Raw genomic sequence first — 13,877 nt, 5'->3', positions numbered from 1 at the left:
GCAAAAGCCAAGCTTGAAGTGATCATAACATTGAAGCGATTAATGTAACGACAGCTTACATTTGCTTCACGAGAAGATCTGCATTCTCTATTTAATAGCTTTAACCATTTCCAGCAAGAGTTATCACAGGGACCTCACCGAGGGAGGGGAGGAGAAGAAGAATTCTGCAGCTTTGACCAAAGGTGTTGTAGTCATAAGCTAGCTGGGAAATGATTAAGTGATAAATGCAGTAAATTCACCCTCAGTTCTGGGAACCCCACAGCACAGACAGTAATTCTCAGAGGTAGAAGCAATTATTATTAAAGGTCTAAACCTTAAGAGTGTGCTGTTTCAGTCTATTTAACTGGAAGATCACTAAGTACAGATAAGGAGGAACTCAGGTGTGCAAAGCACCTACAGACACTGAGGACTCAATCACGTAAAACACCTAATGTCCATATTCCATGGAAGTACTTGTAGCTGGACCCCCAAACATACAGGAAGAGGGAAACAAACAATGCTGAGTACTTCCTGTGTACCAGGACCACACAATGTGCGCATAAAATAGAATGAATTGTGTGCAGTGCCTAAGTATGTATAAGGAAGGCCAGTAAGCTCAGAAAGGACTCCGTGCCCTTTGTTAAGGAGGTGACTGTTAGTTGTTCTTCCTGGATGCATCCCCATGGCCTAGCATAATGCCTGGTACATCCAGTCAGTGTCAGGAACATGGAGGGTGGAGCCAGATTTTATGGATGCAAATCCTACTTAGTAGCTGTGTGAGCTTCAATGAGTAACTCAACCTCTCTGTGCCTTGGTTTCCTACTTGTGAAATGGGATAACAGTGATACCTCCCTCATACTGTAATTATGCATTAAATAAGCTAATAAGTGCAAAATGCCTAAGACATCGCTGGCAAACAATGAAAGTTGCAAACATAAACACCTGTGGACTTGCCACATACCGGGGCGTTCATCTGTCCTCACACCCTGTGATGTAAAGGGTAATAAAGCTCCCTTCTCTACGTGGGGTAACTGAAGAAGTACACCTGCCAGGTCAGCTAGTTCCTAATTGGCCTAACTTAAATTCCTACCCAGGCCCGCCTAACATTAAGGGCAAAACATAGCATTTAATTGGTTTTTTAAATATTCTAGGCCTTCACAGATAGGAACGCATTTACTTCTCATAGCAATTACATGAGGTAAGTGTTGCTTACCCCCATTTTATGGATACAGAAACTGAGAGTGAGAGCTTAAGTAATTTTCTCAGGGCCTGATGATTTGCAAATATCAGGATCAGATTTAAGCCCAGGCCTGACACACTGTCTGTCCCCACACAAGGAGAGGGCCTCTGGTCCCAGGTGCCTGGGGCAAACGCTGGCGCTTCCTAGCCCCTGCTGGGACCAGGGGGTCAGGGCGGCAGCTGCTCGGCTGGGGATAGTTCTAGTGGGCATGTAGCCGGGCATTGTCCCAGAGCTCTGGTCCTGCGCCCCCCACCCCCACCCCCAGGGGACAGCGGACAGGAGCTAGAGCAGGAAGCAGCCGGTGCGCTCCCGCTGCGGAGACTCGGCGGTGGTCCCGCCTGCGCCGGCGCCTGGACTGTCCACCCGCCGCCCTCCCAGCCCGTCGCCCGCGTGTCTTTTTCGCTTTTAGCCCCAGCCGCTCTAGTAGCCTACGATTACTCAGAATCGCCCCCACTTGGCTGGCGGAGTGACAAAGATCAGCAGTAGTTGTCCAAGGAAACCTGTGTGCAAACAGAGCTCCCGCCCCCAGCAGAAAGCACCCCCGGGCCGGGAGTCCGGAAATCGCGGTTCTCCCCACTCCCGCCCCCGCTCTGCTTCTTGCTCTCTGTGCGACTGGATTCAGGCCTCGGTTTGCCCATCTGTGTAAATGGTATCAACAGTGCTTCTGCCCGATAGATCGAAGCGGTGTGGAAACAGCCAGAAATTTCTTTGAAGTCCCTTCTCTTCAGCGAAAACAATTATAAGAGTTTTAGATTCGTATCCACCATTACTTGTTTGACTACGAATCTATACTTTTTAATTTGCAAAGGCGTAAAATTGTCACCCAGGAAAAATAATCTTTGGTTTAGCCTGTGGTTCCTGTCCCCCTGCTTGAGACACCCAAGGAAGCTCTGGAAGGCCCTTTCAACTCCCGCTCTTAATCTGATTCGTTGTGGTTATTTTTTATTCTTTACCGTTAAGACCTTTACGAGCTCACTGATGACAGGTGGGGTGGGGAAAAGACTGCGTTGTGCAACCAGATACGTTCTGTTAGAATTTCTTCTTCTGCTATCCTTTTTGCCTGTGGCTCTCATCAAGCCAATCAAACCTGCTGACCCTCATTCTCGCGTCTTAAAAATGGGGAGAATACTCCCGGCAGGGTTGGTGTTTGTCAAGGGCTTGCCGGGTGGTCAAGGAATGGGGGTGCTAACGGGTCGGGACTCTGAGGGTCTAAGCCCGGGCTTCTGCGCTCCGCTCCCGGCTGTCCCTAGGGCCCCGCCCACCGCCAGTGCCGGCTCCCAGGCTCCCAGGCCCGCGGCGCGCGGGTGGCACCGGTGCCGCCTCCTCCGACCGCCGCTCTGCCCGCGGGACCCGCGGCGACCTGCAGGCGGAAGGCCGTGGCTTTATTTACACAGAAAGCAGCCCGTGGAGGCTGCCCATGTATGGATGAAACGCTGGCGGGCCGGCACCCTCGCTGGGGGAAGCCTCCTGATAGGAATCTGAATAAATCAACACTCGGATGAAAGAATGCGTTGAAATGGATCACAGAAACACGACCCAAAGGCGGCCTTCGGAATCAGCCCACACGCCCCGTCCGGTTTGGCGGTTTGGCCGACAGAGGCTCAAATGGTTCTCCAGTTATTGCCAGGCTAGGCCTCCTGCCACCCAGACCCCGCTGTCCTCGGGTCTCCCGTGTGGCACGACTTCAGGTCGGGCAGGGAGTAAGCGCTAGACCCTAAGCAAAGGAGGGAAAGCCCCCACCCCCCACCCCCGCTTTATGAGCACCAACGACGCGCTAGGCACTGTTGGTATGTGATTTCATCGACCTCTCGCACCACCCGTTGAGCTAGGTATTACCATTTTTCATCTGGGGAAACTTGGGCTCAGAAACGCGAAGTCACTTGCCTAAGAACACAAAAGCCTGTAGGTGGAACAGCTGGGATTCAAACACAACTCTGTCCCAGGATCTTCCCACCCAAACGTGCTGCGGGGGAGGGCCCAGAGTAAAGCACAAAATGCGCGGCTGCGACGTCAGGAGAGCCACGCGATCACCCGGCTGTTTCGGGGAGCCACCCCTTCCCTCGTTTTCCTTCCCAGGAAAACTGGGTGTCCAAAGCCTCCTCCGGTTGTACCTGTCAGCTGATTCGCTGCTGCCCCACCCGCTCGCCTGATTTAGCAGCCGGAAGTCGCACTCCGGGTGACCGCTGACCCAGAGCCCCTAGTCGTACCATTGCCAAAGCTAATGTCGTCCCTGGAAGACGCACAGGTGCGCCCAGGGCGCGCATTTCTCCTGTCTCCGCCCGAGTCACCGGGCTGCATCCGGTCCGGGAGCAACTGAAACTGGTCCAGCCGCCCCTTTCCCAACAGGGCCCCGCCCACGCCCACCCCGCGGAGGCTCGGAACAGCTTTCTTTCACTTTCCCTGGCCCAGCTCTCCTGCCGGGGGCGAGGAATGGAAGCTGGTTGCTCAATGTGCCTGAGGATTGTTCTGGTTCTCATGCGATTTGCCGACCAACCATCAGCAGGGAGTTGGGGGGAGGAGCGGGGAGCTCAAGCCACCCAGCAGGTACAAAGGCTTGCACATCCAGGTCCACCCAGCAAGCCCTTAGGGTTCCTCATGTGACCCTGGGGCCGTATGCTCTGTGCATGGCCCTCCAGAGTCAAGTCTCATGGAGAAGGTGGGCAGGATGCCATTGGCTGCCCTAGCCCTCTGGGTCCATCCAGCAGTCAGGGAGTGTGGGAGGCTGGTGCGAGGCTGGGCCCAAGGCAGGCTCACTCACCTCTTGGTGGCCCTCCATCAGCAAATGCCCAAGGACCTCCGAGGACTTCCCCCTGAAGCCTCAGTTCCTTTGCTTTATACCTCTTGGCCAAGAGGAAGGCTGGAGCAGAAAAGCTAGGCAAGTGACAGAAGGAACTGACTCACCAATATTTACTGAGTGCGAGGCACTGTACTAGGCCCTCAGGATACCACCATGACCCAGACAGAGTTCCTGCCTTCACCCTGTCCCAGACTAGTGAGGCATCAGGCAAGTAACCAGTCACTTTAATTCGAGGCAGGGAACCATTTCCCTGAGTGCATCTGGGAAAAAACCCTAAATAGGTTGGGAGGAGGGGGTGGGAGGCATTAGGAAAGACTTTCTCAGATTGCAAACACTGCCCTTTTCCTTCCTTCTTCCACCTTTTTTGCATGCATTTCTGGATTACCTGAATCATGCTAAGAGCTCGGGGAGAAGTTGGTAGTTTTCAAGGGACAGCAGCTCATGAGTGTCATGGTGTAAGGGTTAAAACGCCAGGGCTCTGGCTACGCCACTTACTTTGCCCTGGGTGATTGGCATAATTCCTCTGGACTTGGGTTTCTGTATTTGTAAAATAGGGCTAGCGATAATACTGGCTCATAAGAACAAGGCCTGGCCTAAGGTAGGCGTCAGCAAATGGAATCTATTGTATTACTTTGTTGTGGTTCACATGTTTCTTCCGATCCTCTTGACAGCACCCTGCAGCCCAGGTAACTTCATACCCATTTTACAGATGAGGAAGCTAACTTGGACAAGTCAGAAGGATTGCCCATGTCTGGTAAGTTTTCAAGACCAGCACCCTGGGGAGGAATGGCCTCCTGCAATCCGGGAGATATTTTGACCTCCACCTGCCCTCCCTGAAACCCCAGATGGCTGGTTGAGACTGAACTGTCTGGGGAACTTCCTTTGACCTAAATCCTGTCAGCTATCCCCGAACAGCAGCCAGAAATACAAAGAGCCCCACCCTCAGCACTTTTGCCCCAACAGGCACTCCATGCCAGGGGATTTCTCTTTCAAGGACTATTTTAAAAAGGGGAATGACAGATGTTCATCAGACACCTACTATGTGCACACACTGCACCGGGCTTGTATCACTGTGGGTTATATCACTTTCTGTGGGCAGGCAAAGGAGGAGGAAGGGGATCAGAAAGAGGAGGAGGTAAGAATCAACTTACCCCCACTGCTCTCTATAACATAACTTGACATATGCACATATAACCCTGAGTGTTCTTTCTAAAAATGCAAATGTGGTGATGTTATTCCAACTCCCTCACTTCAAATCTCTCAGTGGTCGCCCACTGCCTTTACACAAAGTCCACGCTGCGGAAAGGCGTGCTCAGCCAGCCACATTATCACATCTGCTGTGCCCATTTATCTTCTAGCCTCCGCACATGCAATTCCTTCTTCCTGGAATGTTCTTCCTATCTCCTTACTTCCTTTCCTACTTTTACTTGCTTAAAAACAATTCACCTTTCAGCTCTCAGCTTTAGATGGCACCTTCTTCAGGTAGCCTTCCTTGTCCATTCGGACAGGGCTAGGCCTGTCTCTACTCTGTTGTAAGTCCCGCTAGATGGTGAGCTCCTTAGGGACAGGGACTAGGTTTTGTTCCTATGTCCTCAGCCCCAAGCATAGTGTGGCTCATTAAAGGTGTTCAATTAATGTTGAATGGGTGGATGAGAAAATTGAGCATGAAAATTATTCCCATTTAACAGAGGAGAAAGCCAAGTCTCAAAGAGGGCAAAAATGCCTATCTATGTTCAGACAGCTGGTTAGTGGGTGAGTTAAGCTAGAGCTAACTCCCTGTAAATTCACTCAGTCCTGAGTCACCATTTTACTTCAGGGGCACCTGGGTGGCTCCGTCGGTTAACTGTCCGACTCTTGGTTTCAGCTCAGGTCATGATCTCAGGGTCTTGAGATTAAGCCCCATGGTGGGCTCTTGGCTCAGCACAGAGTTTTCTGGAGAGTCTCTCTCCTTTTCTGTCTCCTTCTGCCCCACCCCGCTGCTCTCTTTCTCTCCTCTCCTCCCTCTCTAAAATAAATAAATAAATCTTCAAAAAACAAACAAACAAAAAGAGATAATACAACCTCCTTCTAAGATTTCTCACCAAAGTTGCTCCTACCACTGGTTTTCAATATTGCACAGAAACAGCACCCAGGTCCTGTTAATACGTGATGTAATAATTATAAACACTGATCATCAAATCTATGGTTAGTGCTAGGTAGCGACGGTAGGTGCCTGAGACATATTATACGTCCTAACATCTTAGAGAGATCGACATTGTGATGTCTATTTAATAGAGTAGGAAGCTGGTTCAGAGAGGTTAAGTGATTTGCCCAAGGTTCCACAGTTCCTACTCTGAAGTCCAAGTTCTTTCCGCCTCCCCAGGCAGCCTCCTGACCATGACCCTGGGGCCAACTCTCATTTGACCCTTGGGCTCCAACTGGGCCCCTTTTCTCTCTCAATGGGATACAGATGAGACTCCGTAACTATTCATGGTCCTCTGGGCTTGGCCCAAGTGTCATACTAATATTGGCATTTTCCTCTGGCCACTCTTCTCTTCTCCATTTGGGTTCCGGCATCTGCCCTGGCTCCACCTCTGAGGAAAAGACAAGGCATGGGAAGCAGTCCTTGCTCCTTGTTCCAGTAAATGGCCCCCTTGAGAACCAGGCAGGTAGGGGCAGATCCTCTCATTCTCAGATGTCTCAATAAACAAACTCTTTAGCAATTACACACACCTTGGCCAGAGCTCCCACAACCTTTCCTGACTCCTAGGAACCGCTCCCCAACTCTAGGGTCACCCCAAGAGCTTTCTTAAGGCGCTTGCGTTCATTTATTTGTTCGCTGACTACTTGACCATCTATTACACGCCTGACATAGCTCTTTTAGCAAACAGTGCTCCCGTGAAGCCCTGGCACCTGTTCAACTATCTGGGATGAGGGAGTGCCCCCGAAGCATCTGTACTAAACTGGGTGGTCCATGAGGGCAGGTGCTACCTCTGTTTTGTTTGTCACTCTATCCCCATCACGTGACACGTGGTAAGCCCTTATTATTTGTTGAATGGCTGAGTAGCTAAATATTAAAGATGCATTCATCTCTTAAAATTTGCTGATACCGTCAGAGGATGTTGAATCAAAAGAGACCATAAAGGGAAAAATCACCTACTTTAATCCCCTCATTTTACAGGAAGGGAGACCCACAGAAAGGAGATACCGAGTTCCGGATAGACTCTGAAGTACAACCCAAGCCTCCTGACTTTTGCTCAAGTCCCTTCTCTGTGTTGGGACCCTGCTCCAACGGCATAAACATATTCCCATTTAACTGTCACAGCCACCATCTGGGGACAGGAGTAAGGAAGAAAGAGCGGTACCCCTGCGAGAGAACACTGGGGCTCAGAGGTGAAGTGGCGTACACCCGAGGTCACACAGCCAGAGTCTGGGGCTTTCTCCGCCACAGCCATGCTAAGAGCTCATTCAGCCTCCAGTCTCTCTGCCTATTGCTCTCTGCTTTTATGAGCCCTAAAAGAGATTTGAAAAACCAAACAGGCCCTAAAGTTGCAAAGACCTTCATCTCTATTATGCACTCCACTTCTGGAAGGTTTGGTCAATCTGTCTGCCCAGTGCAAAAACTAAGACCATTCAGGTATGCAAAACTGTCATCTCTTAAAGGGGCTGGTGGCCCAAGTGCTTGTCTCAGAGGCCAAATGGCCTCAAATGGCACTGAGGACTTCTCCTTGCTATGGTGGCACTGTGTAACTGGGGACTCGGGGTCCTTGGGAGACTATTACAGCCCAGCTCTAATCTCAGAGGTCCTTCTGGACTCCAAGCTCAGCAGGCCTTCCTGACGATAGGCTCATCCACACCCCTGGTCCAGGCTTCGCTGTCATGACTGGTGGCTTCCTCAGCAGCAAAGTACTATTGTACAGCAGAGAAAGGTCTTCAAAGGAGGCCAGATGCCTTAGGAAAAACGCCAAGAAAAAAAGCCAAATGAGTGAGAACAGCCCTGCGCTACCCTCCTAACATCACACTCAAGTGACCTGAAGTGAAGATTTTTATCTCTGGGACAAAACACTGCACTTACTCAGGAATGAAAAGATAAAGCATTTCTTTTCCTAAAAGGGCAGGGGCAGAGTCCGCTCACCAGCATCCTGTGTCCTGAGTTAGAGGTAATTTACAATGTAACTGAAACATAAAACATCTTATCAATGACTTGAAGATGCTAGTGTGGCCTGCTGTTCAACCAGCACTGGGCAGGAGCCCCAGCTGTGCTCCACACCAGCAGAGGGATCTCGAACAAATGGCCCCACCTTCCTACATCTGGCTCCCTGGGCAGGGTTTGCAGGGATTAAGTGAGGTCATTGTCATAAAGCACCCAGCACCATGACCCGCACAGAGTGGGTGCTAAACAAATATTAGTTCCTTTTTTTTTTTTTTTAAGAAGAGGGAATGAATTGTACTTTGGAAATAGAATAGTCATGGAAAAACCCAGGGGCCCCCAGTGAAGTAAAGTTCCACCAGGGCTAAACAGAGCCATTTCCCAATCGTTTGTTCAAGGACCAGCCTTCACCCGTGTGACTGGCTTCCCACACAGAGGGCTTGTATGCTTCCTTTCCTGTTCTCCTTGAGCAGGGCCTTCCCAGCAAAAATGCAGTTAGCCACTCAAAATGCAATCATTACGACTCCCCCAGCAGGCACAGCAACATGCTGGCCGACATGTGCATACACATACTAAAAATGCACGCAATGTGATGCAGCCTGATAGGAAATGTGGCTCCCTTCCACAGACATTCAACAAAACGGTAGAGCTGCGTGGAGAGGGCAGGAACTTCTCAGCCAGACGAATGGGGGCCCAAAACTGTTTCCTTCCTTTAACAGCGAGTGGTGTGATCTGGGGCAAGTCACTGGAAGTGTCAGTCTGAAAAGATGGTAATTACAATACTTAGTTTTGGGTTTTGTTGTGAGGATCATATAAGACAACGTCTGTAAAAGAATCTTCTAGAACACTTCGAGTTACTGCAGAAATGTCAAGAATCTGAAATGGGAGAAGAGAGGGGAGTCCAGCACTGAGCTCACCTTCTTTATAGTGTTTTACCCAATAAAGTGGCCTCAATCTGTTTCTCAACTCCTTTGGGGCTTTTTGCCTCTTAACGGTAAGACTTTGACCCTAGCTGGCTTTGCTCTGCTCTGGACCTCTTTTTGTTTTGCCTCAATAAATGAGCCAGCCCACCATCTGAGTGGGAATGCCATGTTTCCCTCCTACGTCCCCCTCCACCCACCATCGACAATCCCCAGTGCCCAGTGCAGAGCTGGGGACAGCGGGTCCTCCGAGAAGGCTGGGAAAGGAGAATCGAATTCATCTTCAGCCTCAAACCTCTTCCCCCAACTCCCTCCCTCCTTCCCCTGCCTCCTTGGAGCCTGGTTGGATGGGAGGGCCAGCAGTGAGCTGGAAGGGCAGAGAGCTGGAAGGGCAGGGACAAAGAAGGGCACAGGAGTGACACTCTGGGTATGGATCCGGATCCAGATCCAGGGTAGATTATTTGGGAATGAGAACCAAACAAAAAAGCACTGCAAAAAGAGAAATTCTCTCCCTCCTCTCCTCCTCTTTTATCTGAAAAACTGTCAGATGGAAAAGGAAGAAGGTCAAGTGAAGCAGTCCAGACCTGAGACAGGTTAGAATTTGAGAATCCTATTGGCAACCATTTTGCATAATACTTTCCCCAGCTTTGTCTCATTTCAACCTTCACAACGTCTTGGCGAGGCAGGTTCTGTTGGCCCATTCTATGGATGGTAAAACTGAGAATAAAAGAAGCATCGTCATTTCTAAGATCACACAGCAAGGAAATACCAGATATAGGGCTCAAACCTGAGTCTGCCTTCTCTAGATCTTAGGTTCTTGCTATTATGGGGGGTCATTTATCCACAGGACAAAAAAGGAATTCTGAGTCCTCGGCCCATCTCAGACTCTCCTCTATCCTGCCCCCACCGCCACCAAGCCATACAACCAAGCGACCTCAGTGTGGTGCGCGTGCAGCTACTCAGTGATTCACCCAGCTGCACTTGGGATTCATGCACTTTTCTGTGTATGTGATCGAGTTCTTTTAAAAAGACACAACATAACAAATATAATTTTAAAATCCATTGGAACATCACTTTTCACTAACGGCTTTTTCTAAATTTTAGTTGTAAAAGCACCCTATACAATTCGACCCCTTGCCTGCCTCTCCAGCCCCCCATCCCCCTACTGTGTGCAGGACCCACAGAGGCCAGGCTCTCTTTCCTTCATTCCTTTCTTCCCAGAACTCTTCCCTCCTTGGGCAGGTCGGCTCCTCCTGCCTCATCCCTCCGACCTCAGGTGAGGCAATCCTGCCTCCAGGAGTCTTCTCTGACCACCACTCCTCCAGAGTTGGGACCCAGACCTGCTAAGCCTCCCAGCAGCAGGGCCCACCTCCTGCACAGCCCTGTCATTGTGAGCTGGAAACACCTGTTCCTCTGTCTGCTGCTACCAGTCTGCGAGCTCCTTGAAGGCAGGGCCTGTGCTTCGTAACTCCTGCTTCCCAGCAGCCAGCTCAGCAGAGGCCCAGCAAGTGTTTCTGGATCAAAGAACGAATGAATCACCTCCCTGCCCACCTTCCAGTGGGTTTGTTTCACTCTTGACTTGAAACTCTGCTTTTTCAGCTATGCGCTCTGTCCCTTTGCCTAATCTGAAATTCTGGGGTGGGGGGCGGGGGAAGTACTGCAGTGGGTTGGGTTGAATTTTGTCCTCCAAAAAGATATATCTAACCTTCTGTACTTGGAAATGTGACCTTATTTGGAAATAGGGTCCTTGCAGACATAATTAAGGATCTCAAGATGAGCTCATTTTGGATTTAGGGTGGGCCCTAAATCAGCCACGTGAAGAGGAAGGCAGAGGTCAGAGTGGTGCTGCCATAAGCTAGAGGTGGCCAAGAATGGATACTCCCTTGGAGCCTTCCATGGGACTGCAGGGTTTTGGGCCTCCAGACCTGTGTGAAAATAAATTTGTGTTGTTTGAAGCCACCAAGCTTGTGGCATTTGTTACAGCAGCCCTAGGAAACCAGTACTATCAGCAACCGTGCCTCCCGTGGCTGTGACGTCCCAGCCACCCACCTGCCCCAGAATCTTCAGAAACCTCACCATGCAAACACGAAAGCCTTATGAGGCACTGAATCCCAAAGGCCTTCTCTGTATTTTCAGCTGGGTTGCCTGTTCTAAAGGTTGACTGAAGCCAATCTAAGGTTATGCCAACCCCAAGGTCAGGAAAGTCCGTCAGCACGGAAGGCACCAGCAACAATGCGTGCGTGCCATGAGCTAGCCACTCTACGCTGGTGTCACATTTGGTCATCTTCCGCTCAAGACGCATTCTTGCCTATGTTCTCAAGGCCCATCTTCGAGAAGAGGGAATTGAGGCTCAGGGGGCTGGGGCAACCTGCTTGAGATCTCACACTGCTCCCACCGTGCATGTTGGGTCTGGAGTCTCGGGGTCTCGGGGCTGGCCTTCACTTCGCTAAGCTACCACGCTTTGGGACAGGAACAGAATCAGGACAGGGAGGAGGAAGCGGAGGGAGAGACCAGTGGAGGAGAGGGGTTCAGCTAGCCGACTTTGTGCTTTTGCTTTCATAGGCTGGGAACAATTAGGTATCGTACTGCTAACGTTCCATGTGTGTGGTGGTGCCGAATGTAATCCTTGAGTGATCCTTATCTATGATCGGTATGCATCCGTATGAGCAAATTAATCATTCTGTAAAGCCGCCATGGGAATTCCAGACAACCCTGCAATGACGGCGGGAAGCACAAGCATGAGAGCAGGCACGTCACTGCCACACACGCAACGGCACTGGTTCCGGGGGCGCATGTGTGAAGGGAGTGGGCCCCTAATCCTCCTCCTAGCTGCTCATCGCCTTGGTCTGGGTGACATACATGCTGGTCAGTGAGCCATCTAGGCCTGGAGTCCCGTGTAGCATTGACACGGGCTCTTCCTGGGCATTTTGGATAGAGGGCACACACATTCATGCACTCAGCAACTATTTATGGAGCGCCGACTGTATGTCGGGCTCTGGAGACAGCAGAAAGCAATCACATGGTAATAACGTTGTACGGTGACAGATGGCAACTGCACTTTTCCTGGGGGACATTTCACAATACGTGAATCTATGAATAATTATGCATTCCCTAGGGTCTACACCTGACACTAACATAACATTGTATGTCTGCTATCATTTAATAAGAAAAAAAATAGAAAAAAGGAGAGACAAAAGACAAAACAAAATCTATTCCTATAAAGCTTATAGGCGTGGGGAGAGAGACAATAAAAAGTAAATAAATAAATATATACTATTTCACCAAGAAGTGAGAAGGAAAATCAAATGGGGGACTGGGAGAGACCAGGGTGCCATGTTACACAGGTCATCCAGGGGGGCCTTCCTGTTAAGGTCACAGGTGGGCAGAGGTCTGAGGAGGTGAGAGTAAAGTCTGCGGATATTTGGAGGGGCAGGCAACTGCAAGTTTAAAAGACCCAAAGGTAGAATGTGCTTGAAAAGTTCTAATAACAGCCAGGAGACCTTTGAGGCTAGAGCAAGGAGCTGAGATAGGGCAGGAGGAAGTCAGTCTGAGTATTTGCTAGGACACAGTCCACACAGGGTCTGCAGGCCACGGTGAGAACCCTGGACTGCTCTGGGTGTGATGAGAAGCCACTGGTGTTGGAGGGTGGGGCGGGGGGGGGAGGGGATCTGGTGCAGGTTCTGGAAGGATAAACAACAGAGGGCTGGCTGGAGGCAAAGAGGCCAGGGAGAAGGCTGCTGTCAGAGTCCAGGGGATGGAGAGTCCTGGATGGAGCCCTTGAGTCACAGGGATTGAAGCAAACTGAAAAAGGAAGGGAAGGGAAGATGAGGGGAAGAAAGAAAAAGGGTGGGAAGGAGAAAATACAAATGGACTGTGAGAGAAAAGACTGTTCTACATACCAAACAAGAAGTCAGTCATCAATTACTGAATGTCAGACTCTGGGACAGCAAAAGGGAAATGGATACCTCCTCTGTGCTAGCCTCTTTGCTAGATCTTCATATGTCCCACCTTGTCATATAACAGTTGTTCGCAGCAGGAATCCCGAGCCTCTGTTCACATGAGGAATCTGAGGCCCAGAGAAGTTAAATAATGTCTCCAAGGTCACACAGCCAATATGGGAGTGCTGGAATCAGAGTGGAGAGATTGTCTAAGTCCAAAGCCTGTTCTTTCCAAACCTCATTCCGGCTGGGTGCAGAAAAGATTATCGACATAGTCCCTGCCCTCAAAAACTTCCCTGACTTACAACAGCGCCGTGAGGTCAAAACTGTTATTATCTCTATTTTTAGAAATGAGAAAATGGCTGCCCAGAGAGGTTAAGTAATTTGCCCAAGTCACAACAGCTGGTAGGTGGCTGAGCCAAGAGTCAACGCTGGTCTACCTCCTCATATCTTAACCACGACTCTGTGTGATTACCTAACGCCATTGCTTTGAACCTTAGTAAAATATATTTTTAAACTTCATTTACAGATAGGCGGTAGGTAAGAAGAGAACCAAGTCATCTAAGCCGACCGGTACTCCAAGACTTCTTTTTTTTTCTTTTTTTTTTTTAAAGATTTTTTTTTTTTAATTTTTTTATTTGACAGAGATAGAGACAGCCAGCGAGAGAGGGGACACAAGCAGGGGGAGTGGGAGAGGAAGAAGCAGGCTCATAGAGGAAGAGCCTGATGTGGGGCTCGATCCCACAACGCCGGGATCACGCCCTGAGCCGAAGGCAGACGCTTAACCGCTGTGCCACCCAGGCGCCCCTCCAAGACTTCTTGAAGAACACACATGCATATGCACGCGTGTGCACGCGCACACACACAATTTATT

The 13,877-nt window shown here is 50.1% G+C and overlaps 1 long non-coding RNA gene across 1 annotated transcript in view; it reads left to right on the top strand.

Moving 5' to 3' along the window:
- LOC117800821 overlaps positions 1–7,363 on the top strand; it is a 19,512-nt gene extending 12,149 nt beyond the window's left edge. Inside the window, exons 2-3 of the long non-coding RNA XR_004623183.1 lie at positions 4,688–4,770; positions 7,177–7,363. This is a non-coding gene — a long non-coding RNA (uncharacterized LOC117800821). The remainder of the gene's footprint in view (positions 1–4,687; positions 4,771–7,176) is intronic.
- Positions 7,364–13,877: the final 6,514 nt, after the last annotated feature.

The sequence above is a fragment of the Ailuropoda melanoleuca genome, chromosome 2 (genome assembly GCF_002007445.2).
Source record: "Ailuropoda melanoleuca isolate Jingjing chromosome 2, ASM200744v2, whole genome shotgun sequence".
Lineage (NCBI taxonomy): Eukaryota > Metazoa > Chordata > Mammalia > Carnivora > Ursidae > Ailuropoda > Ailuropoda melanoleuca.
The sequence above is the reverse complement of the archived record's forward strand: the minus strand, read 5'-3'. Positions and strand labels throughout refer to the sequence as shown.